This window comes from Herpailurus yagouaroundi, unplaced genomic scaffold (assembly GCF_014898765.1).
Source record: "Herpailurus yagouaroundi ecotype Mexico unplaced genomic scaffold, PumYag 140, whole genome shotgun sequence".
Taxonomy (NCBI): domain Eukaryota; kingdom Metazoa; phylum Chordata; class Mammalia; order Carnivora; family Felidae; genus Herpailurus; species Herpailurus yagouaroundi.
In genome coordinates, this window is record NW_024412395.1 from 17351448 (window position 1) to 17376611 (window position 25164).

General features: G+C 40.9%; 1 long non-coding RNA gene across 1 annotated transcript in view; it reads left to right on the forward strand.

Moving 5' to 3' along the window:
- Nucleotides 1-17937: 17937 nt before the first annotated feature.
- The window catches only part of LOC121030473 (uncharacterized), a 41493-nt gene continuing 34266 nt past the window's right edge, over nt 17938-25164 (forward strand). Inside the window, exon 1 of the long non-coding RNA XR_005790237.1 lies at nt 17938-18390. This is a non-coding gene — a long non-coding RNA (uncharacterized LOC121030473). The remainder of the gene's footprint in view (nt 18391-25164) is intronic.

Genomic DNA, 25164 nt, shown 5'->3' on the forward strand with positions numbered 1-25164 from the left:
TGTAAGGTGGTGTTAAAATCCTATACTAATTAGTATTGCTCTGAATTTCTTCTTTTAGGTCTGTTGTTAGCTGATTATATATTTCAGTGCTCCCATGTTGGTTGCATGAATATTCACAATTGGTATGTCTTCTTGTAGATTGTTCCCATTATCACTATGTAGCATTCTTGGTCTCCTGATGTAGTCTTTGTTTGAAAGTCTATTTTGCCTGATTGGAGTATTGCTACCCCACGTTTCTTTTCACTTCCATTTGCCTGATAAATGTGTTTCCATCATTTCACTTTTGATCTACATGTATCTCTAGTTCTGGAATGAGACTCTTGTAGGTAGCACTTAGGTGGGTCTTGCTTTTTTATCCATTAAGGCACCCTGTGTGTTTTGATTGGAGCATTTAGTCCATTTATATTCAAAGCTATTATTTATTGTAGTATATTTTATTTGCTGAATAGTTAACATGCAGTGTTCTGTTAGTTTCAACAATTTTCTACATCACCAATGCACATCACAATAAGTCTACTCCTTAATCCCCATCAGTGATTCCACCCATCCCCCACCCCACCCCACCCCCTCTGGTAACCGTCGGTTCTCAATAGTTAAAAGAGTCTGTTTCATGGCTCATCTCTCTTCTCTCTCTCTTTTTCCTTTGGTCGTTTGTTTCTTAAATGCCACATGTGAGTGAAGTCATAGGGTATTTGTCTTTCTTTGACTGATTTATTTCACGTAGAAGTATACTCTGTAGCTCCATCCATGTTATTGCAAATGGGAATATTTCATTCTTTTTTATGGCTGATATGATTCCATTGTGTGTGTGTATATATATATGTATGTGTATATATATATATATATATATATATATATATATATATATATACACATGTATGTATGTCTGCACATGTATACATACATGTATACGTGTGTGTGTGTGTGTGTGTGTGTGTGTGTGTGTATTTTCCAGGTCTGTATGTATTCATCTATCTAGGGACACTTGTGCTCTTCCATAATTTGTCTTGTAAATATTGCTGCCTAAACATGGGGTGCATGTATCCCTTTGAAAGAGTGTTTTTGTATTTTGGGGGTAAATACTCAGTAGTGCTATTGCTGGATCATCGGGTAGTTCCATTTTTAAGCTTGTTGAGGAACCTCCATACTATTTCCACAGTGTGGCAGCAGTTGGCATTCCCACCAACAGTGCACAAGAGCTCCTTTTCCTGCACAACCCATTCTACCCTTGTTTCTTCTGTTGTTCATTGTAGCCATTCTGACAGGTATGAATTGATGTCTCCTTGTACTTTTGATTTGCATTTCCCTGCTGAGGGGAGATGTTGAGCATCTTTTCATGTGTGTGTTGGCCATCTCTGTATCTTCTTTGGAGAGAGATCTGTTCATTTCTTCTCGTTTTTTAATTGGATATTTTTGTGTGGGTTTATTTGCACAAATTCTTTATATATTTGGGATACTAACCCTGTTTCGGATATGTCATTTGCAAATATCTTCTCCCGTTCTGTAGGTTGCCTTTTAGCTTTGCTGATTGTTTCTTTTGCTATGCAGAAGCTTTTTATTTTGATGAAGTTCCAATAGTTTATTTTTGCTTTTATTTCCCTTGCCTCAGGGGACATATCTAGAAAAATGTTGCTATGGTAGTTACTAGAGACATTACTGCCTGTTCTCTGTTCTGGGATGTTTATGGATTCATGTCTCACATTAGGTCCTTAATCCATTTTGAATTTATTTTTGTGTATAGTATAAGAAAGTGGTCCAATTTTATTCTTTTGCTTATAGCAGACTAGTTTTTCCAGCACCATTTGTTGAAGAGTCTGATTTTTCCCATTGGATATTCCTTCCTGCTTTGTTGAGGATTAATTGAACATAAAATTGTAGGTTTATTTCTGAGTATTTTATTCTGTCCCCTCAATGTATGTATTCATTTTTGTGCCAGGACCATACTGTTTTACTGCCTACTGCCTTGGACTAGAACTTGAAGTCGTGAATTGTGATCCCTCCAGCTTTGCTTTTGTTTTCCAAAGCTTCTTTGGTAATTTGGGATCTTTGCTGGTTCCATATATACTTAGGATTTTTGTTTTAGTTGTGTGAAAAAATGCTGTTGGTACTTTGATAGAGATTACATTAAATCTGTGGATTGCTTTGGGTAGTGTAGACATTTCAAAAATATTGGTTCTTTTTTATTTATTTACTGAAAAATTTTTTTATGTTTGTTTATTTTTGAGAGAGGGAGAGAAATAGAGCATGAGTGGGGGAGGGGCAGGAAGAGATGGAAGCATAGAATCCTCCAGCCTCCACACTCTGGGCTGTCATTCAGCATATGGCCCAACGTGGGGCTCAAATGCATGAACTGTGAGATCATGACCCAAACTGAAGTCGGACACTTAACCAACTGAGCCAGCCAGGTGCTTTTCTTTTTAAAAAAATTTTTTTTAACATTTATTTTTATTTTTGAGACAGAGAGAGACAGAGCATGAACAGGGGAGGGTCAGAAAGAGAGAGAGAGAGAGACAGAGTCTGAAACAGGCTCCGGGGTCTGAGCTGTCAGCACAGAGCCTGATGCGGGGCTCGAACTCATGGACTGCAAGATCATGACCTGATCCAAAGTCAGACGCTTAACCGACTGAGCCACCCAGGTGCCCCTAAAAAAAATTTTTTTAATGTCTTATTTATTTTCGAGAGACTGAGACAGAGCATGAGTGGGGGAGGGGCAGAGAGAGAGGGAGACACAGAATCCCAAGCAGATTCCAGGTTCTGAGCTATCCATACAGAGCCCGACGCAGACCTCAAACCCACAAACATGAGATCATGAACTGAGCTGAAGTCGGACGCTTAATCGACTGAGACACCCAGGCACCCCTGGTTCTTTCTGTGCATGAGCATGGAATGCCTTTCCATTTATTTGTGTTGTCTTCAGTTTGTTTCATCAGTGTTTCACAGTGGTCAGAGTAAAGGTCTTGCACTTATTTGCTTAGGTTTATTCCTAGGTATCTTATTTTTTGTGTGTGTGTAAATGTAATTGGGATTGTTTCCTTAATTTCCCTTTTATTGCTTTATTATAATAGAAATGCTACTGATTTCTGCACATTGATTTTCCATCCTGTGACATTACTAAATTCAAGTTTCAGTTCTGGTAGATTTTTGGTGGAGTCTATTGGATTTTCTATATAGAGTATCACATCATGTGTACATAGTGAAATTGTACTTTCACTATGTGAAATGCCTTTCATTTCTTTTTGTTGGCTAAGTGCTGTGACTAGGACTGCCAGTACTATGTTGAATATAAGTGGTAAGAGTGGAGATTTTTACTTTTTACTGACCTTGGAGGAAAGCTTTCTGTTTTCTCCACTGAGTACGATGTCTGCTGTGGGCTTACATAGATAGACTATATTAAGCTGAGGTATGTTCCCTCTACACCTGTTTTTAGAGGGTTTTTATCATGGATGAGAGTTTTACTTTGTCAAATAATTTTTTCTGTGTCTGTAGAAATGATATATATTTTATCCTTTCAATTATTACTGTGATATTACAGGTTGATTGATTTTTGAATATGGAACTACCCTTGCATTCTGGAAGATATCCCACTTTATGCTGGTGGACTATTTTTTGAATGTGTTGTTGGATTCTGTTTGCTAAATCTTCGTTGAGGACTTCTGCATCTGTGTGCATGAATGATATGGACCTGTAGTTTTGTTTTTCCATGGTGTCTTTATTTGGTTTTAGTATCAGGGTAATGCTGGTCTCATGTAAGTAATTTGGGTATTTTGTTTCCTGTTCTGTTTTCTGTTATAGTTTGACAAGTATAGGCATCAACTTTTCTTCAGATGGTTGGTAGAATGTGCTTGTGAAGTCCCCTGGTCCTGGACTGTTTTCTGTTAGGTGATTTTTGATTACTGAGTCTGTCTTCTTGCTAGTAAACAATCTGTTCAAATTTTCTATTTCATCCTGCTTCAGTTTTGGTAGGTTCCATGTTTCTAGGAATTGATTCGTATATTCCAGTTTGTCCAGCTTGTTGGCATATAGTTTTTCATAATATTCTGTTACAATTCTTTGTATTTCTCTGGTGTTGGTTGTTCTTCCCCGTCATTGTTATTTATACGTGTTGTTTCTGTTTTCTGATTAGTGTGGCTAGGGGTTATCAATTTTATTGATCTTTTCATGGAAGCACCTCCTAATTTCATTTACCTTGTTCTACTGTAGTTTTAATTTCTGTATTATTTATTTCTCCTCTGCTTTTAATTATTTTCTTCATTCTGCTATTTGGGGGTTTTGTTTGTTGTCCTTTGTCTAGCTTTTATTGTCATAAGGTTTTGGAATTTACTTCAGGTTTTTGTTGTTGTTGTTTTCCCCCTGCGGCAGACCTATATTGCTATAAACTTCCCTGTTAGAACCACTTTTCCTGCTTTACAAAAGTTTGGATTGTTGTGTTTTCATCTTCATTTGTTTCCATGTCCTTTTGGATTTCTTCTTTGATTTCTTGGCTGACCCATTGATTGTTTAGGAGCATGTTACTTAACTTCCATGTTTTTTTGCTTTTTCCAGATTTTTTTCTTGTTGTAGACTTCTACTTTCATAGCACTGTGGTCTGAAAAGACACATGGTATGACTTCGATCTGTTTGATTTTGTTTCGGCTTGTTTTATGACCTAATATTTTATCTAGTGTGAAGAATGTTCCATGTGCACCTGAAAAGAAAGTGTATTGTGCTGTTTTAGGATGGAATGTCCTAAATATATTGGTTAAGTCCATCTGGTCTACTCTGTCATTCAACATCACCACTTCCTTGTTGATTTTATGATTGAATGATCTCTCCATTGATGCCATTGGGGTGTAAAAGTGCCCTACTAGGATTGTATGACTATCAATTCCTTTACTTTTGTTTTTGACTGTTTTGTGTATTTGGATGCTCTCAGGTTGAGTGCATATATGTTTACAATTGTTCTTTTTGTTGGATTGTACTTTTTATTATTAAGTGTCCTTTGTCTCTTGTTACAGTTTTATTTTTAAATCTATTTTGTCTGATATGGGTATTGCTACTGCAGTTTTCTTTTGATACTTTAGTTCTATAATTAGTCTCTTGTAGGTAGAAGATAGATAGGTCCTATATTTTTATCCATTCTATCACCCAGTGCCTTTTATTATTAAGAGAGAGAGAGCACAGGTGTGGGAGGGTGGGGTGGGGGGAGTGGGGAGAGAGAGAGAGAGAGAGAGAGAGAGAGAGAGAGAGAGAGAGAGAGAAAGAGAAAGAGAATGAATCTTAAGCAAGTTCCATGCTCAGTGCAGAACCCGACATGGGGCTCAGTCCCATGATCCTGGGATCACAGCCTGAACCCAAATCAAGAGGAGAAATCTCAAGCAATTGAGCCATCCAGGTGCCCCTATCTGTCACCCAGTGCCTTTGATTTGAGCATTTATTCTGTTTCCACTCAAAGTAATTGATAGACATGTATTTGTCATTTTATTACTTGATTTTGGTTGTTTCTTAATCTTTCTGATCCTTTCTTCTATTTCTCTTTTTTATGGTTTGCTGGGTTTCTTTAGTAACACATTTGAAATTGCTTGTCTTTATTCTCTCCACATATATTACTGGTGTTTGGTTTGTGGTTATTATTAGGTTCGTACCTAACCACTTCTGCATATAGAGGTCTATATTCAGTTGATAGTTGTTTAAGTTTGAACCAGTTCTTTACTCCTCTCCTCCCTGTGTTGTAGATATGTAGTGTCATATTTCAAAATCTTTTATATCATGAATACCTTGACTGATGTTTTACAGAAATACTCGTTTTTATTGCTTTAGCGTTTTGCACTTTAATACTGTCACTTTAGGTGTTTCTTTTCCACTCAAAGATTCCCCTTTAACATTTCTTGCCAGGGTGGTTTGTTGGTTGTGAACGCGCTTAGTTTTTATTTGGGAACCTCTTGATCTCTCCTTCCATCTGAATGATAGTGTGCTGGATAGACTCTTTTTGGCTGCAGATGTTTTCCATTCAGCACCTTTAACATACCATGCTGCTCACTTACTGTTTCAAAGTTTCTTCTGAAAAAAATCCAGTGATAATCTTATAGGGTTTCCCTTGTAGGTAACTGTCATCTTTTGTTTTCCTGCTGTTAAAATTTTTCTTTATAATGACATTTTGGGTTTTATTATATGACTTGGTGTGGATATGCTTCTGTTGAATATATTGGGGGTTCTTTGTGCCTCCTGCTTCTGGATCTGTTTCCTTCCCCGCATAGGGAAGTTTTCCATCTGTTGTGTCTTCAAGTAAATTTTCTGGTTCTTTTTCTCAGAGTTCTGAGAATCAGAGATAGTACAGGAAAGACCTGTTGAAGGTTCTCTGATGAGTCACTGGATTTGCATACATGGAGGATAGATTTGGGACTCAAGTGAACAACCTAACTAACTTCAAAGAACTAGAATACAACAACAATCTAAGTCCAATGTTCTCAGAAGGGAGAAAGTAATACATATGAGAGTGGAAACAAATGAAACTGAGACCATGAAATCAGTAGAAAATATGAAGAAGACCAACAGTCGGTTTTCTGAAAAGTTAAACAAAATTGACAAGCCTGTACATAGACTATGCTAAGACAGAGAAAGGACCCAAATCAAAAGAATTATAAGTAAGAGAGAAGACATTACATCTGATAGCACAGAAACATAGAGGAGACAAAGAGGCAACTATGGCCAAATTAGATGCCAACAAACTGACTACCTAGAAGAAATGGATAGGTTCTGAGAAACACACAACCTACCAAGACTGTATCAGGAAGGAATAGAAGGTTTTTACAGACCAATTAAAGGAAGACTGTATCAATACCAGAAGATAACCAATGCAAGTAATTTGAATCAGTAATTGAAAATCTTCCAGTGAAGAAAAGCCCAGGACCAGGTGGATTCACTGGTGAATTTGAGCAAAAGTTTGTAGAAGAAACCTAACCCTCTCACCGATTAAAGAGGAATGAACACCACCAAACTCATTTCATGAGATTGGAATTACCCTGTTAGGAAGCCAGAAAAGGATACTACCTGAACAGAAGACTATAGGCCAGTATCCCCGTGATCAATATAGATGAAAAATTTCCAATAATACACAGGCAAACCAAATTCAGCAGCACATTAAAAGGATCATTGACCGTGATGAAGGGTCTTTTTTTCCCTGTAAAGGAAGGATGTTCAACAATGCAAATCAATAAATATGACCCCTCACATACTTGAATGAAAGAAAAATCAAGCAGAAACCAGACTCTTAACTATAAATAGCAAACTGAGGGTTACTAGAAGGGAGGTGGGCAGGGGGATGGGTTAAATGGGTGATGGGCTAAGGAGGACACGAGTATTGAGGAACACTGGGTGTTGTATGTAAGTGATGGATGACTAAATTCTTTTTTTTTCAATATATGAAGTTTATTGTCAAATTGGTTTTCATATAACACCCAGTGCTCATCCCAAAAGGTTCCCTCCTCAATAACCATCACCCACCCTCCCCTCCCTCCCGCGCCCCATCAACCCTCAGTTTGTTCTCAGTTTTTAAGAGTCTCTTATGCTTTGGCTCTCTTCCACTCTCACCTCTTTTTTTTTTCTTCCCCTCCCCCATGGGTTTCTGTTAAGTTTCTCAGGATCCACATAAGAGTGAAACCATATGGTATCTGTCTTTCTCTGTATGGCTTATTTCACTTAGCATAACTCTCTCCAGTTCCATCCACGTTGCTACAAAGGGCCATATTTCATTCTTTCTCATTGCCACGTAGTACTCCATTGTGTATATAAACCACAATTTTTTTATCCATTCATCAGTTGATGGACATTTAGGCTCTTTCCATAATTTGGTTATTGTTGAGAGTGCTGCTATAAACATTGGGGTACAAGTGCCCCTATGCATCAGTACTCCTGTATCCCTTGGGTAAATTCCTAGCAGTGCTGTTGCTGGGTCATAGGGTAGGTCTATTTTTAATTTTGGGGGGAACCTCCACACTGTTTTCCAGAGTGGCTGCACCAATTTGCATTCCCACCAACAGTGCAAGAGGGTTCCCGTTTCTCCACATCCTCTCCAGCACCTATAGTCTCCTGATTGGTTCATTTTGGACACTCTTACTGGCGTGAGGTGATATCTGAGTGTGGTTTTGATTTGTATTTCCCTGATGAGGAGCGACGTTGAGCATCTTTCCATGTGCCTGTTGGCCAGATGGATGACTAAATTCTATACCCAAAACTAGTATTGCACTGTATGTTAACCAACTGGAATTTAAGTAAAAACTTGAAAAATACAGGGGCGCCTGGGTGGCGCAGTCGGTTAAGCGTCTGACTTCAGCCAGGTCACGATCTCGCGGTCCGTGAGTTCGAGCCCCGCGTCAGGCTCTGGGCTGATGGCTCGGAGCCTGGAGCCTGTTTCCGATTCTGTGTCTCCCTCTCTCTCTGCCCCTCCCCTGTTCATGCTCTGTCTCTCTCTGTCCCAAAAATAAATAAAAACGTTGAAAAAAATTAAAAAAAAAACTTGAAAAATACATACTAAATAAATACATAAATAAATAAATTGTTAAAAATTTAAAGTAAAAATAAATAAATTTTAAAAATTAAAAAGAAAACTCATATGACCATGTCAATAGACACAGAAAAAAGATTTGAGAAAATTTGGTATCCATTTGTGCTAAAAAACTCTTAAAAATTCAGTGTAGAAGGAACATATCTCAACATAAGAAAGGCCATGTATGTGAAGCCCACAGCTAACATCATACTCAATAGTGATATTGTGAAAGATTTTCCTTTAAGATCAGGCACAAGACAAGGATGCCCTAGTTATGTGAAGGGGATTGGGTGATGCGGGCTTCTGGTTATGTAATGAATAAATCACAGATAGAAGATACAGCATAGGGAACATACTGAATGGTACTGGAATAGATGCATGGTGACACATGATAGCTACACCTGTGTTAGTGTAGCAGAATGTATATACTTGCCTAATCACTATGTTGTTCCTCTGAAACTAATGTAACATAGTGTGTCAGCTATTCCCAAATAAAATGATTTTTTTTAGTAAGGTGAAGGAATGAAATAAAAAGTTTAATGTAAAAGAGCCTGTTAATATCTAATCAAGAAATGCAGTAAAGTTGCAAAATAGAAAGTCGCCATACCAAATTCTATAGCATTCCTATCCACTAACCACATTATCTAAAAAGAAGTAAAGAAAAGAATCCCATTTACAATAGCATCAAAAACAATAAAATATATAGGAATAAATTTAGCCAAGGAAGTGAAAGATCTCTCTACAGAAAACTATAAAACCTGTGTGGAGAAATGGAAGAAATTCAGTTTGGATGAAAGAAACGAAGAACACACAAGTCAGTGAAAAGCCATCCATGTCCATCTTTTGGAGGAATTAATATAGATACAATATCCATACTACCCAAAGCCATCTAGAGACTCAATGCAATCTCTATCAATACTCCAATGCAATTTTTACGCAATTAGAAAAACATATCCTAAAATATATTTGGAACCACAAAAACACCCCAAGTAGCCAAAGCAAGAAAGAACAAGATAGGAGGTATCACACTTCTTGATTTCAAGCTGCATTCTGACACGAAAGAAATCAGTTATGTCACTGGCATAAGCACACACACAAGACAATGGAACAGAAATTGAGAGCCCAAACTAAACCCATGCATGCACAGCCAACTAGTATTTGACAAGGGTGTCCAGAATACACAGTGGAGAAAAGTAGTCTCTTGAATAACTGGTGCTGGGAAAATTGGATATTTACATGCATAAGAATAAAGCTTACATCCTTACGTTACACCACTGACAAGTATGAACTTGAAATGCATTAAAGATGTAAATGTATGATATGAAAACATAATTCTTCCTCATCATTTCAGCTCTTATTATGCCAAGACGGAGCTGTTGAGGTGGTGAAGGGCTGGGTGGAGAGTAGTCCTGGAAATAGAAGCTTCTGTGTGTGTGTGGAACAGACTTTCTTTAGTAGTCTGGAATTATCCCTCTGATCCTTTAAGACTAGCCACTTCCTTCCCTACATTTGCAGACACAGCTAGTACCATGCATGCTGCAAGCAATGCACTGCATTGTCTCCTCAAACTCCTAGAAGCTCTAGGTGGGACCTGGTGGGAAGGGTGGAGTTTTGTGGCACTGCTGCTGCCCTGTTGAAACCAGGTGGAGGGGAAGGAGACAGGCACTGTTCCTGCTTCACTGCGGTTCAGCTATGTTAGTGTTGGTGTTGTTGGATTTTTCACCTTTTACCCTAACACAGCTCAAAAGTTTAATTTCTATCCTACAGGTCAACGTGGCTGCCAGAGCGTTTCCTCCTTTCCCAGAAGTGCCCTCCATGTCGTACCCTGTGGGCTGCCCTTTATCACCATCCATGGGCTTTGGGCCACCCCCACCTTCTCCAACCTGGTGGCCTCTGGGACCTCACCCTCCACCTCCACCATCTGGAAAGATGATCTGAACAGTATGAGTTGACTTATAAAACACGTTTTGTCTTTTTACTTGTGTGTTTGGAAAAGATGCAGTGATGGCACCACAGGGCTTTCAGGTCGGCCTGACTGAGGATGTTACAAAGTTCTTCAAGTTTCTCAGGACATGCATGAGACAGGTTGTCATTTCCACATAGTGAGCTGGGCAACATGTGTCTCTTATAGAGAAGGAAAGAGGCCTTATACAGGCCGACAGACATAGCACTCCCTAGGATGTAGCTTGTACAGAGACCATGTGCTGGGCTCTCCAAAGGATCAGACACACCCTTAACTTTATTTCTAGCTACTTGAGATCTGAAATGCTCACAGCTGCTTGATCAGTTATAAAAACACCTGAACCAGGGCCCTGTGAACTGTCCTCAAGGAACAGGATCAGATCTCCCTCTTGTTCTCAATGGTCACCCGAGGCACCTGAAAAACCTGCTGCCACTGGTAAAGGACCAGAGAATGGGAAAGAGTTGAATATAATGAGACATGGTGTGGAGGGTTTGTTTTTCTTCTGCACAGTCTATGCAAGTCAGAATCAACTTCCATCCACCTCCAGCCTTTATGAGACCCAGGATGTGGCACAGCTCCCATGGGGGAACATCAGTTGTGTCTCTACCAAGGAGGCAGATTAAGACAAGGTAAATTCTGTTGCCTATTTCAGTTGTAATGATTTCAGGAAACTTTTATGTGGCCTTGTCTGGTTTTCTGTGTCCTCTGGTGTCTTTACTGTCTTTATTTACTTCCTCACAAGCCTCCAGGCTTCTCCAGTTTAAGATCTTCATGTTAGCTGGCGCCTCTGGAAGCCACAAGTGCGTGGAGGCCGAGGACCACGTGGCTCTCACTTTGTGTTTGTGGAAATAGCTTGAGGAGGATGACACTTCACCGCACCCTCAAGTCTTCTGGAGCAGCCAACTCCTTCCGCACCTTCTTTACATGGGATTTTGTTATTATTTTCATTTTTTCCTATTTCAGTGTAGGCGATGAACTTGTTCAGAATGTCTGCGATGAGCCTGATGACTGGAAAAGATGAAAACTCTTTCCAACTTTATATTCTGTGCTTAGTGCAGTCCTGAGTGTTCTTAGATAAATTTCAGAATTCATTACTGATCCTTCTGTGTTGGTAAATGTGCGATAGAGAATTTCTCCAGTTGTCCCCTAGGTGGAAATACTCTGAATTATCAGAAGCAGCACGTGTACTCAAAAATGTACGTGGAACTGCAGTCGTGAAGGGAGAGAATCGGTGATTACCTGTAGGGCCAGTACCTCACAGAGTCCTTCAGTTGTGTTTATATGAGCAGGTTCTCTTGTGTCCCAGGAGCAGTTGTAACTGGTACTTTGTCTCATGATACCTTATGGGAGTTTCACAGCTGAAATTGAGACCTGTTTCTCTTCATTCTTTTATGTAGAATTTCTACTCCCTTTTACAATGGGACAAAATAGCTCTGCACCTCATATTGTACTTAAAAGCTGAATTATCTGTGGATTAACATAAACATATCTGAGACCAATGAATGTGCACAGGTAACATGTTTCTCTCAGAAAACACATTTCCAGGCCCCCTGCATGACTCCAGGAATCCCCATCTCCTCATAGGTCTCTGTGGCCGTGCAGAGAAGATGCCTTTGTCAGGGAGGGAAGCAGAGTGAGGACAGGCACGGGCTGGCTGGCTGAGCTTTGACCCTGGGGTAGCCCTGAATTTCTGTGTGGTGCTGGGCTTTTCTTTCATTCCTTCATGTTCTGTCTATTCTCAACGTGCAAATAAAAAGCCTGCAGATGCGGTGGAAGAGGACACCAGAGGGGTCCTGGACACAGATGTCTGCCTCTCTGGAATATTCTCCTTTATTAGACTGGCATTACTGCCATCAATCTTCTAGAATAGGAAGCCTTGGCTTTCCACATTTATAAACACGGGCAGTGACGTGTGGCAACAGTAGTTTCTCCTTGTAGCATCCGGTACCTTCAGGCTGTAGGTGGGATCTTGTGGGAAGGTAGAGTTTTCTGGCACTGATGCTCTGTTCTAGAACCTGTGAATGAACAAGAGGCCAGGTGCTGACACCTGCTTCCACTGGGTTTCAGCTCCTGTGGGCATTGTGCTTCTGTCTGTCATACCAACATACCCGTCACTTCTGTTGTGTAGGTCCCTGTGGATGCAAGAAGACCTCCTCCTTTACCAGGTCCACCCTGCAGGCCCTTCCCCACAGACCCCCTTTTATCACTGTTCATAGGCTCTGTGAGCTTCCTCCAGCTCCTGGATGTCCTCAGGGACAGGACCCACCACCTCCACCTCGACTATTTGTAAGATAATCTGAACAGTATGAGTGGACGTGTTCAGCACATTCAGCTTCTGCCTTGTTGAGTCTTTGGGAAGACGTAGAGATGGCCTCACAGGCTTTGCAATGCAAGGGTGCTGCTGGCTGAGGACACTGTTAAGATTCCTCAGGTTTCTCGGGACATATGTATGTTGGGCTATGTCATTTTCCCTTACTGAGCTTGGCTGCAGGTGTCTCTTGTGGAGAAGGAAAGGGTCTTTTCGTAGAAAAGCAGGCATATCAGTTCTGCTCATGTTCCTTGTAGAGTCCATGTTCCTGGGTCTATGAGAGATGAGGCACACCCCTACCATCAAGGGCTTCAGGTGTCCTAATGGGGAGAGAGTCACATGCATTAAATGACATGGAGCTTCTGATTTACAATAGTGGAAGCTCCAGTAATGGGTCCTCAAGTACAAGAGACAGAGATGTGAATCTCATGAGAATGAATTGGAGGCTGTGGGCGAGAAGGAAGAGCTGAGATGGTGCAGAGGGAAGGGTGATGGACTCAGGGAGATGGAGCTGGAGGCCATTTCTGGCAGGGCCCACAACCTGGGCAGGGAGAGTGAGTGCAGCGTGAGGTCCACACAGAGCTGCTGCATGGATTCAAGCACAGTTCATGCAGGTGTCATCTCTGAAATGTCATTGTGGCCAAAGTGCACCTAGCTCATTATCTAAATAAAGACTGTTGTTTCCCTTGGTTCTGTGTGAAAGAATGCCCTGGAGATTTGTAGTTTAAATTGGTTCTTATGGGATGCTTGTCTGCCTAAGTTTGTGTGCCTCTGTGAGACTAAATGCGACGGATTTAGGTTGTAGATCAGCTGTGTGGCTTCCTTGGCCTTCAGCCTGAGTCAGACTGTTAGCGGGAAATTCAGGGTTGACCAAGGAACCGCCCCTGCTGGACTCCTGTCATCGCACCCCTGCACTGCTGTCACCACCCTTCCTGAAGGTTTGCATCTCCAAAACTTCCCTCACAATTTCCTGAGGCTTTGCCTGTGTTCCCGCTGTCTCAGCCCTAATACCCACTCTCTCAATGGGGCCATCTCAGAGCCTCAGCTTTGTAATCTGAGAAGCAGGGACAGTGTTGGTCTCTAAGGTCAGTGTGATGAAGAGGTGGTTAAGCACATAAGGAATTTGTAAAATGTATAGGACGAATGGGCATTCACCCTTCTCAGGGTGGAAACGAATGTATCTGCACACAGAAGATCATCAACAGATGTTCATTCAATTTCATGAAACTAAGGGTATAATGCCTGAGGCTGGGAGATTGGCAATTCCTGTTTCAAAAGATCCAACAAAGACGCCTGTGTGTTTTCTATAAAAATTCAGGTCCTACTTTACAAAGAAGGAAAAGATAAGTATGAGAATGTGTACATCCAGGGATCTACCTCTAAGATCTGAAGGCAATCTTCCATTACAGGTAAACACACAAATGCAGCCACACAATTAAATGCTCATCCCAGGCCACACATATATCATAGAAGACAAAATGCATAGAGGATAACAGAAGATCCCATTGCAATAACTCAAAATCACTTTGACATAGAGGACAATCAGTCTGAAATTTGAAATGGACAGTGAACCATTACAAACCAGCTGTGGTTATTATATATTTAGAGAAGGTATCTAATCTGCCCCTTGGTCTGAATGCTTTCCCTGCCCACCCCATGCCCTCCACTTTGTCCTTCCTAGTGTCCCCTAATACACTTGTCACAGTTGTGTCTCTGTGTCAGCATCTGCTTCCAGGAAAATCGACACTCATTCCCCATCAGGTGTACCCTTTGGGGTTCCTGTACACACAGTTAACCAACAGGTAGAATGTATAGTATTGGTGGAAGAAGACAGACCGTTCTTTGGGGTTGTATTGCCTGGAAAGGACCTGTAGTTCCATCTAGGAGTTGGACACATACTTTAGGAAGCTCTGGTGGTGGTGGTTAATTTTGTAGATAGATACTCATGAGCATACGGCACCTGCTAGTTTATGGGGTTTGTGTTGATGAGCAGGGCAGGTATCTGTTTCCAGGAAAGGGTCTATTCTGATGGTGAGGAATGGATTCAGGAGACCAGTAAGGAAGCTCTGCATGAATCCAGCTCTTGTGCCCTTGTGCACCTTACCAGCTGCCCCCAGTAGCACTAATCCAGGTGGCCTCCAAGGGGGCAAATGGCAGCAATTTTTGTGGTGAGTCACAGGATGTCCCATAAACCTCCCCCTGTTGCCTTATTGAGGCATGGGGAGGGCAGAGGTCAATGGTATGAGATAGGTTCCTTCAACACAACCCAGGAGAGTTGGGTATAAGATATGGCTCCTTCTGCATAGGCCAATCCAATCCACTTTGCCCCCAGGGACCTTGAACCCTGTGAGCCCTTTTTCCTCCCAGCTTAGGGAAGCAGCCAGACTTCCAGCAGCTTTCGGGTTATGGCTGGGCCACCAAGGGTAGATGTCTGGTTGTCTACATGCTGCCAGCATTGCTATAGCAAATGTCAACATAAGCAGCTGCTGTATGGGGGGTGGGGGGAGATTCTCCTCTATTGTGATCAGGGCCTGGGACCAAACATGACAGGAGAGAGGGAGAGACAGGAGTGCCCTGTGCTCCTGGAGAGGGCTGCATGCACAGAGCAGATAGCCTGAAGCCTGGGGAAAGGTGGAGAAAGAGATAGGCAGGAAGAGAGACACTGGATGAGTAATGGGGGAATTGGGAAAGTCCTAGGGAGTAAAAGGAAGAAACAGATAGAGATGGGGTTAGAGAGAAACAAAGAGGAAGTACAAGGAGGAAATTAGGGACCTGGTCCAGGTACATGGACAGCGTGACATGGGCCAGGGGAGAGGGGATGTATAAAGTGGCTCTGAGTGATGGGGCAGAAAAGGCTGGTATCATGGGCATCAGAGTTCCATGACTCCAAGACTCCAACTTCTCAGGGGCCAAGCTCTGCAGAGGCCATTGCATTTGAAAAGATGGGTGTCCCTCATTTCTCCTGGAATTGTGGGGATCAGCCCATGTTCTGTCATGGAGAGAAATGTCTTGAGGGAGAATGTGCTGCTCTTTGGCAGGTAAACTCCAGAGCCTGCCCTGTGGGGAGGTGACCCTGAGCCATCTCCCTCACTGCCCCAGGCCCTGCTGCAGTCCCACCCCCACCCCCAGCTGGCCTTCCTCATGTTCTGAGCCCAGGCATCAGGCATTGTGTTGCCCCCAAGTCCTGCAGGCTGGACCTGGCAGAGGTGGACTGCTGATATTGACAAAAAGTGTTTGACAATAAGGTCCATATTCTCCCTCTGGAACTAGCAACGTGCATCAAGATAGTGGGTTGCTATCCTCCTGTCCACTGCCAATCTGAGGATGCCAGATGGTAGGTGAACCCTTCAAAACACCATAGTCTTCTCTTACATCAAATTCAAAGATATTTTCTTCCCCTAGCTTTTTAATTCTGAAGAGATGGCGATTAGTAACTGAAGGCATAATGGTCCTATAGGAAATTGACCTATAAGACTGATGGACATTGTTTGATTCATCTATATCCCTAAAGCCCATTTCATTGAAAATATTAGCCAAGGATACTTACAGTAATCCATAACAGATGTATAGCTCCCTGTAAGTTGCATTCTGACCTTGTCATCTATGTGTCCATCAAAGACATTATTAGTGACTTTTCAGACAAGCTCTCAACATCAAGATGGTGATGTTAGAGAATCTGGTATAAATGGAATTTCATAGATTCTAAATAAGGAATGATTTTTTATTAGTTTTACTTATTTTTGAGAGGCAGAGACAGAGCACGAGTGAGGGAGGGGCAGAGAGAGAGGGTGACACAGAATCCAAAGCAGGCTCCAGGCTCTGAGCTGACAGCACGGAGCCCAATGCGGGGCCAGAACTCACGAACTGTGAGATCACAACCCGAGCTGAAGTCAGACGCTCACCCGACTGAGCCACCCAGGCGCCCCAGAATGATTTTTTAATGTTTATTTTTTTCTTTTTTCAAGAGAGCCCGAGCTGGGGAGCGGGGAGAGAGAGGGAGACACCGAATCTGAGGCAGGCTCCAGGCTCTGAGCTGTCCGCACAGAGCGGGACGTGGGGCTCAAACTCATGGATTGCAAGTCCATGACCTGAGTCAAGGTTGGACGCTTAACCGACTGAGCCACCCAGGCACCCCAGGAATGATTTTTTAATTTTTTTTCAACATTTATTTTATTTTTGGGACAGAGAGAGACAGAGCATGAACGGGTGAGGGGCAGAGAAAGAGGGAGACACAGAATCGGAAACAGGCTCCAGGCTCTGAGCCATCAGCCCAGAGCCCGACGCGGGGCTCGAACTCGGGGACCGCGAGATCGTGACCTGGCTGAAGTCGGACGCTTAACCGACTGCGCCACCCAGGCGCCCCAGGAATGATTTTTTAATGGCAAAGAAGGAGAAACTAAAAATAGTGTAAAGGATGTCGATTTTTAATTGAAATATTGTTCACACATTTGTTGTATTAGTTTTAGGCATACATCGTATTATTCCATATGACTATAAATTACGTGTACCTAACCACAAGTGTAGCTATCATGTGAAAGCATGCAACATTATTATTACAGGATTGACTCTATTCCATTGCCTGTACCTTGTATCCCTTGGACTTACTCACCCCATAGCTGGAAGCCGGTATCTCTCTCAAAGGTGTCAATTCTTTATCTAACCTAAGTATTTTGGTGGTAAACACAATTACCTCTTGTTCAGCATGTGTAAATTGGCAGGCTATTTTTCTGTGAACATTGCTTAAAGCATTACAAATGATGTCATTACATAAATAAATGTGGTTTCATTTTTCACTCACTAGAAAGAAGGAAAAGATTTCTTAGTTTCCCAGGCCCTGTCACCAAGACCCTTCCCAATGTGGAGAACAGGCTTAGTTGCCCAGAACACCTTCTATCCCTCAGCTGAGCGACCAGGGCCTCAACATTGCAGGAATTCCCATGGTGGCCAGCAGAGAGTGCTCGACCACCACAAACTAGGAGGGGCCGGTTCCTCTGGGTGTGCGGTGATGGCCAGCAGAGGGCGCCCCATCAGCTTTTCTGACCCAGGGCACCTCAGAGCAGGAAGGGCTTCTGTCGCCCCCAGAGGACTCAGGGCTTTGCCGCTGCCTCAGGACAGAGACCAGAGCTGCATTTCCAGCAGGTTCTGAAACCCGACCCAGGGGAGACCTTGGGAGCCTTGCAGCAACTTGGTGTCAGGACCCTGAGTCGCCAGAGAGAAGCTGCCTTGTTGCACTGAGTGTTGAGGAGGGGGCGCTGGGTGGCTTCCCTGGGTGCCCTGGTTGGTCAGCAGCACAGGCCCTTGCATTTTCTGGGCTGTTCCCGTGTTTCATTCCTCACTTTCCCAGACAGTGTTTGAGCAAGACGTATTTTACTAAAGGACCCGTGGATTGAGGGGTCTCATGACATCACATCATAGATGCCGTGGATGGTTTGTTCCAGATTCAGGCTTGTTTCCGGGGAGAAATCCTGACAGAAATTCAGAAGAACGGAGCTGCATTCAGTTAGGACATGAAGACATGAAATGCCCGTTTGTCTCAGGACCTTGTAGAAGAATGAGCTGGTAGCAACTTTCCGAGTCCTGCTGGAACCAGAGACCAAGGTAAGGGCACAAAATCATACATGCTTTTAAAAAATTTCATGTTTTTTTCCCAAACCTAGTGAAGTGATGGAAAACTACAGAAAACCTGGTAGGTAGGTGTCATTCACCTTATGTTATTTTTTAATTTAAATTCCGGTTAGTAAAGATAGAGTGTAATATTAGTTTCAGGTGTACAATATAGAGCAACACTTTCACACATCACCCGGTACTTACCCCAGGTGCATGTCTTAATCCCCATCACCTGTTTCACCCATCCCCACACCACTGTGGAAACCTTCAGTTTGTTTCCTAGTTAAGAGTCTGTTTGGGGCGCCTGGGTGGCTCAGTCGGTTAAGCCTCGGACTTCAGCTCAGGTCAGGATCTCGTGGTGCGTGAGTTCGAGCCCCGCATCGGGCTCTGGGCTGATGGCTCAGAGCCTGGAGCCTGCTTCCGATTCTGTGTCTCCCTCTCTCTCTGCTCCTCCCCCGTTCATGCTCTGTCTCTCTCTGTCTCAAAAATAAATAAACTTAAAAAAAAAAGCTGCTGAGGATTCAACTCAGTTAAAAAAAAAAAAGTCTGTTTGTCACTGTCTCCTTTCCCTCCTCTCCCCCCTTTGTTTTGTTTCATTTCCATGTGTTAGTGAAATCATCTGGTACTTGTTTTTCTCTGACAGGCTTATTTCACCCAGCATAACATTCTCTCCCTCCATCCACCTCATGGCAAATGACAAGATTTCATGTTTTTATGGCCAAATAATATTCCATACCATATACTACATCTCAGTTTATTCATCAGTTGATGGAAACTTAGGCAGTTTCCGTAACTTGGCTGTTGTAGAAAATGATGCTGTAAACATCAGGGTGCATGTATCCCTTTGAAATATTATTTTTGTATTCTCTGTGTAAATACCTTGTAGTGAAATTGCTGGATCATAAGGTAGTTCTATTTTCAAATTTTTTAGGAATCTCCATGATGTTTTCCAGAGTGGCTGCACCAGTTTGCATTCCTACCAATAGTGCAGGAGGTTTCCTTTTTCTCCACATCCTTGGCAACACCTGCTGTTTCATCATCCATTGATTTGAGTCATTCTGACAGATGTGATGAGTTATCTTATTGTACTTTTGAATTGTATTTCCCTGAAGATCAGTATTGCTGAGCATCTTTTCATGTGTCTCTTGGCTATCTGTATGTCTTCTTTGGGAAAATATCTATTCGTGTCCTCTGCCCATTTTTAATTTGATTTGTCATTTTTGGGGTGTGTATAACTTTATATATTTTGGACACTAACCCTTTATCAGATGTCATTTGCAAATATCATCATGCTGTAGGTTGTGTTTTAGTTTTGTTGATTATTTCTTTGGTGACAGAAGCTTTTTATTTTTACGAAGTCCCGTTATTTTTGCTTGTGTTTCCCTTACCTCAGGAGATAGATCTACAAAGACGTTTGTACAGCCAATGTCAAATAAGATACTGCCTGTGTTATCCTCAGGGACTTTTATGGTTTCAGGTTTCCCACATAGGTCTTTATCCATGTTGGATTTATTTTTGTGTATGTTGTAAGAAAGTGGTCTGTTGTTGTTTTGTTTTGTTTTGCAGGTTGCTGTCTAGTTTTTCCAAAACCATATATTGAGGAGACTTTAAGTGTATTTATTTATTTTTGAGAGAGAGACAGAGCATGTAGAAGAGGGGCAGAGAGAAATGGAGAGAGAGAATCCCATGCAGGCTCTACATTGTCAGTGCAGAGGCCTACACGGGTTTCAAACTGATGAACCCTGAGATCATGACCTGAGCTGAATCCACGATTAGATGCTTCAGTGACTGAGACACCCATGTGCCCCAAGACTATCTTTTTTTCCATTGGATATTCTTTCCTGCTTTGTTGAGGATTAATTGACCATATAGGTGTGAGTTCATTTCTGGGTTCCATTCTATTGATCAATGTGTCTGTGCGTTTTTTTCTTTTTCTTTTCTTTTCTTTTTTTTTTTTTTTTTTTTTTTTTTTTTTTTTTTTTTTTTTTTTTTTGCCAGTACCATACTGTTCTGATCACTACAGCTTTATAATAATATAAAGTCTGGAATTGTGATGTCTCCAGCTTTGCTTTTCTTCTTCAAGTTTGTTTTGGCTGTTTGGGGTCTTTTGTCTTTCCATACAAATTTTGGGATTACTTGTTCTAGTTCTGTGACAAATGTTTTGTTAGTGTGATAAAGATTTCATTACATGTGTAGATTGTTTTGAGGAGTGTAGACAATTTAACAGTATTTGTTCTTCCCATCCATGAACATGAAATGTATTTTCATTTCTGTCCTCTTCCATTTCTTTCATCAGTGTTTCATAGCCTTTAGAGTATAGGTCTTTCACCTCTTTGGTTAGGTTTGTTCCTGGTAGGTTGTGGTATTTGGTGCACCTGTCAATGGGATTGATTCCTTACTTTCTTTTAATTCATGATTCGTCTATAGAAACACAATCAATTTCTGTACATTGATTTCTGTATATTGTGACTTGTCGAATTCATATATCACTTCTAGCGATTTTTATGGGAATCTTTCATGTTTTCTATAGAGAGAATCATGTCAGTTACTAATAGCGAGAGTTCTACTTCTTCCTTGCTGATTTGGATGCCTCTTATTTCTTTTGTTGTCTGATTGCTGTGGCTAGGAATTCCAGTACTTTGTGGAGTAACAGTGGTGAGAGGGGTCATCCCTGCCTTGTTCCTGACCTTAGAGGAAAAGCTTTCAGTTTTTCCCCATTGAAGATGAGATTAGCTGTGGGTTTTTCATAGATGGCCTTTATTATGTGCAGGTATGTTGAGTCTCAATCTACTTTGCTGAGGATTTTTATCATGAATGAATGTGACATTTTGTCAAATGCTTTTCCTGCATCTGTTGAAAGCATCATATTGTTCTTATCCTTTCTTCTATTACTGTGGTGCATCATGTTGATTGATCTGTGAATGTGGAACCACCCTTGCAGCCCAGGAATATATCCCACTTGATTATGGTAAATGATTCTATTAATGTATTGTTGACTTTAATTTGAATGTATTTTAATGAGAATTTCTACATACATAGTCATCGAGCTATTGGTCTGCAATTTTATTTAAAAAAATTTTTTAAATATATTTTTAAATGTTTATTCATTTACTTAGAGTACATAAAGGTGAGGGAGGGCAGAGGGATGGGAGAGAGAGATTCCTGAGCATGCTCCACACTGTCAGCACAGGGTCCAATGTGGGGCTTGGACCCAGGATAATGACCTAATCCGAAGCTAAGAGTTGGACAGTCAACCGACTGAGCCACCCAGGCGCCCCTGCAGTTTTCAGTTTTAGTGGAGTCTATCTGGTTTTGGTATCAGGGTAATGATGGCCTGATAGCATGAATTTGTAAGTTTTCCTTCTTTTTTATTTTTCATAATAATTCGAGAAGAATAGATATTACCTCTTCTTTAAATGTTTGGTAGAATTCATCAGTGAAGCCAGCTGGCCCTGAACTCTTCTTGTGTTGGGGAGATATTTTTTTATTACTGATTCAATTTCTTTCTGTTTTCAGATTTTATGTATCGTTTCAATTTTGGTTTTCATTTTTATTTGTTTCAGTGTATTTTCTCATTGATTTCCTGGTTGACCCATTCATTTAGTAGCGTGTTGCTTAACCTTCCTTTATTTGTAGCCTTTCTTGCTTGCTTTTTTTTTTTTTTTTTTTTTTTTTTTTTTTGTGGTTGACTACAAGTTTCCTAGATTTGTGGTCAGAAAAGATGCCTGGTCTAATCTCTGTCTTTGGGTACCTGTTGAGGCCTGATTTGTGACCTAGAATGTGATTGATTCTGGAGAATGTCCCATGTGCACTTGAAAAGAATGTGCATTCTGTCATTTTAGTATGGAGTGTTCTGAATATATCTGTTAAACCCATCTGGTCCAGTGTGTCATTCAAAGCCATTGTTTTCTTATTGATTTTCTGTTCAGAGGTTCTTTCCATTGATGTGAGTGATGTGTTAAAGTCCTCTACTATCCTTACATTATTAGAAATGAGTTCCTTTATGTTGTTAATTGTTTTATATATTTGGTGATTGCCATGTTGGGTGCATAAAAGTTTACAATCGTTGGACCTTCCTGTTTGGTTGTCCCCTTTATTATGAGATCATGTCCATCTTCATCTCTTATTACAGCTTTATTTATTTTTTTTTAATTTAAGTTTTAGTTGACATACAGTGCATTATTGGGTTCGGTAGCAGAATTCAGGGATTCATGAGGTACATACAACACCCAATGCTCATCACAAGTGCCCTCCTTAATACCCATCTCCCACCCATCTCCCTCCATCAACCCTGTTTTTTCTCTATACTTAAGAGACTCAAATGGTTTGTTACCACTCTTCTCTTTTCCTGCCCTCTTCCCGTGTTTTCATCTATTTTGTTTCTTAAATTCCACATGAGTGAAATAATATATTTTTTTCTCTGATTGACATATTTCACTTAGCATAATACATTCTAGCTCTATCCACACCACTGCATGTGGCAAGATTTCATTCTTTTTGATGGCTCAGTAATCCATTTTATGTATGTATATACATATATATGTATGTATGTGTATACATACACACACACACACATACCCCATACTTTCTTTATACCTTCATCAGTTGATGGATATTTGGGCTTTCTTCATAGTTTAGCTACTGTTGATAATGCTGGTATAAATATTGGGTGCATGTAATTTCACTATTCGGTATTTACCCAAAGGGTACAAAAATACAGTCTTGGTTTTAAAGTTTATTTTGCCTGATATAAGTATTGATCCTGGCTTTCTTTTGACATTATTGGCATGAGAAATGTTTCTTCATTCCCTCACTTTAAATCTGCAGGTGACTTTAGGTCCAAATAAGGCTTTGTACACAGCATCTAGACGGGTCTTGCTTTGTTTGTTTGTTTTTCTTTTTTTTCTTTTGTCCATTCTGACACCCTACCCAATGTCTTTTGATTGGAGCATTTAGTCCATTTACATTCAGAGTAACTATTTATAGATATACACTTAATGCCATTTTATTAGTTGTTTTGCCATTGTTTCTTGATGTTTTCTCTGATCCTTTGTTGTCTCTATCACTTTTGGTCTTTCATTTCCACTCAGAGAGTCCGATTTAAATATTCTTTTCTTTTGACTGGTATTACACTTATTTATTTATTTTTAATTTTTTTTTTAATTTAAGCTCAAGTTAGTTATCTTATAGTGGAATACAGTTTCCAGAGAAGAATTTAGTGATCCGTCAAGTACAAAAAATACCCAGTACTCATCCCAAGTACCCCACCCCCCCGGCCAGTGCCCATCACCCATTTAACCCATTCCCCTATTCAGTAACCCTCCAGGAACCCTGAGTTTGTTCTCTGTATTTAAGAGTCTCTTATTGTTTGGCTCCCTCTCTGTATCTTATTTTTGCTTTCCTTTCACTATGTTCATCAGTTTTATTTCTTAAATTCCACAGACAAGAGAAATCATATGATGTGTGTCTTTCTCTGACATACTTTGCTTAGTTAGCATAATAGAATCCGGTTCCATCCACGTTGTTGCAAATAGCAAGAGTTCATTCTTTTTGATCGCCAAGTAATATTCCATTGTATAAATATACCTCATCTTCTTTATCCATTCATCAGTCAATGGTCATTTGGGCTCTTTGCATAACTTAGCTATTTTTGATAATGCTGCTTTAAACATTGGAGTGCATGTGCCACTTCGAGTCAACGTTTGTGTATCCTTTGGATAAATACCTGGTAGTGCAATTGCTGGGTCATTGTGTAGTTCTATTTTTAGTCTTTGTGATAAATCTCCATACTATTTTCCAGAGTGGCTACACCAGTTTGCATTCCCACCAGCATTGCAAAAGGGTTCCCTTTCTCTGCATCCTTGCCAACACCTTTTTTTCCCTGAGATGTTAATTTTAGACATTCTGATAGGTGTGAGGGGATATCTCATTGTGGTTTTGATGATCTCATTGTGGCCAGTGATGACGAGTGAGGTTGAGCATTTTTTCATGTGTGACCAATCTGGATGTTATCTTTGTTAAAGTGTCTCTTCATGTCTTTTGCACATTTCTTCACTGGATTATTTGGTTTCTGGGTGTTGAGTTTGATAAGTTCTTTATAGATTTTGGATACTAACCCTTTATCTGATATGTCACTTGCAAATATCTTATCCCATTCCATTCAGTTGCCTTTTAGTTTTGCTGATTGTGTCCTCTGCTGTGCAGAAGCTTTTTATCTTGAAGTCCCAATAGTTCATTTTTGTTTTTGTTTCCCTTGGTTCTGGAGACATGACAAGCAAGAAGTTGCTGCAGCCAGGATCAAAGAGGTAGGTTGCCTGTTTTCTCCTCTAGGATTTTGATGGTTTCCTGTCTTACATTAGATCTTTCATCCTTTTTGAGTGTGTGTGTGTGTGTGTGTGTGTGTGTGTGTGTGTGTGTGTGTGGTTTCAGAACATGGTCCACGTTCATTCTTCTCACTGTCCAGTTTTCCCAGTACCACTTGCTGAAGAGACTCTTTTTTTCTATTGGATATTCTTTCCTGTTTTGTCAAAGATTAGTTGGCCATATGTTTGAGGGTCCGCTTCTGGGTTCCCTATTCTGTTCCATTGATTCATGTGTCTGTTTTTGTGCCCATACCACACTGTCTTGATGATTGCAGCTTTGTAATACACCATGAAGTCCAGAATTGTGATGTCTCCAGCTTTGTTTTTCTTTTTCAACATTACTTTGGCTATTCAGGGTCTTTTCTGGTTCCATACAAATTTTAGGATTGTTTGTTCTAGCTCT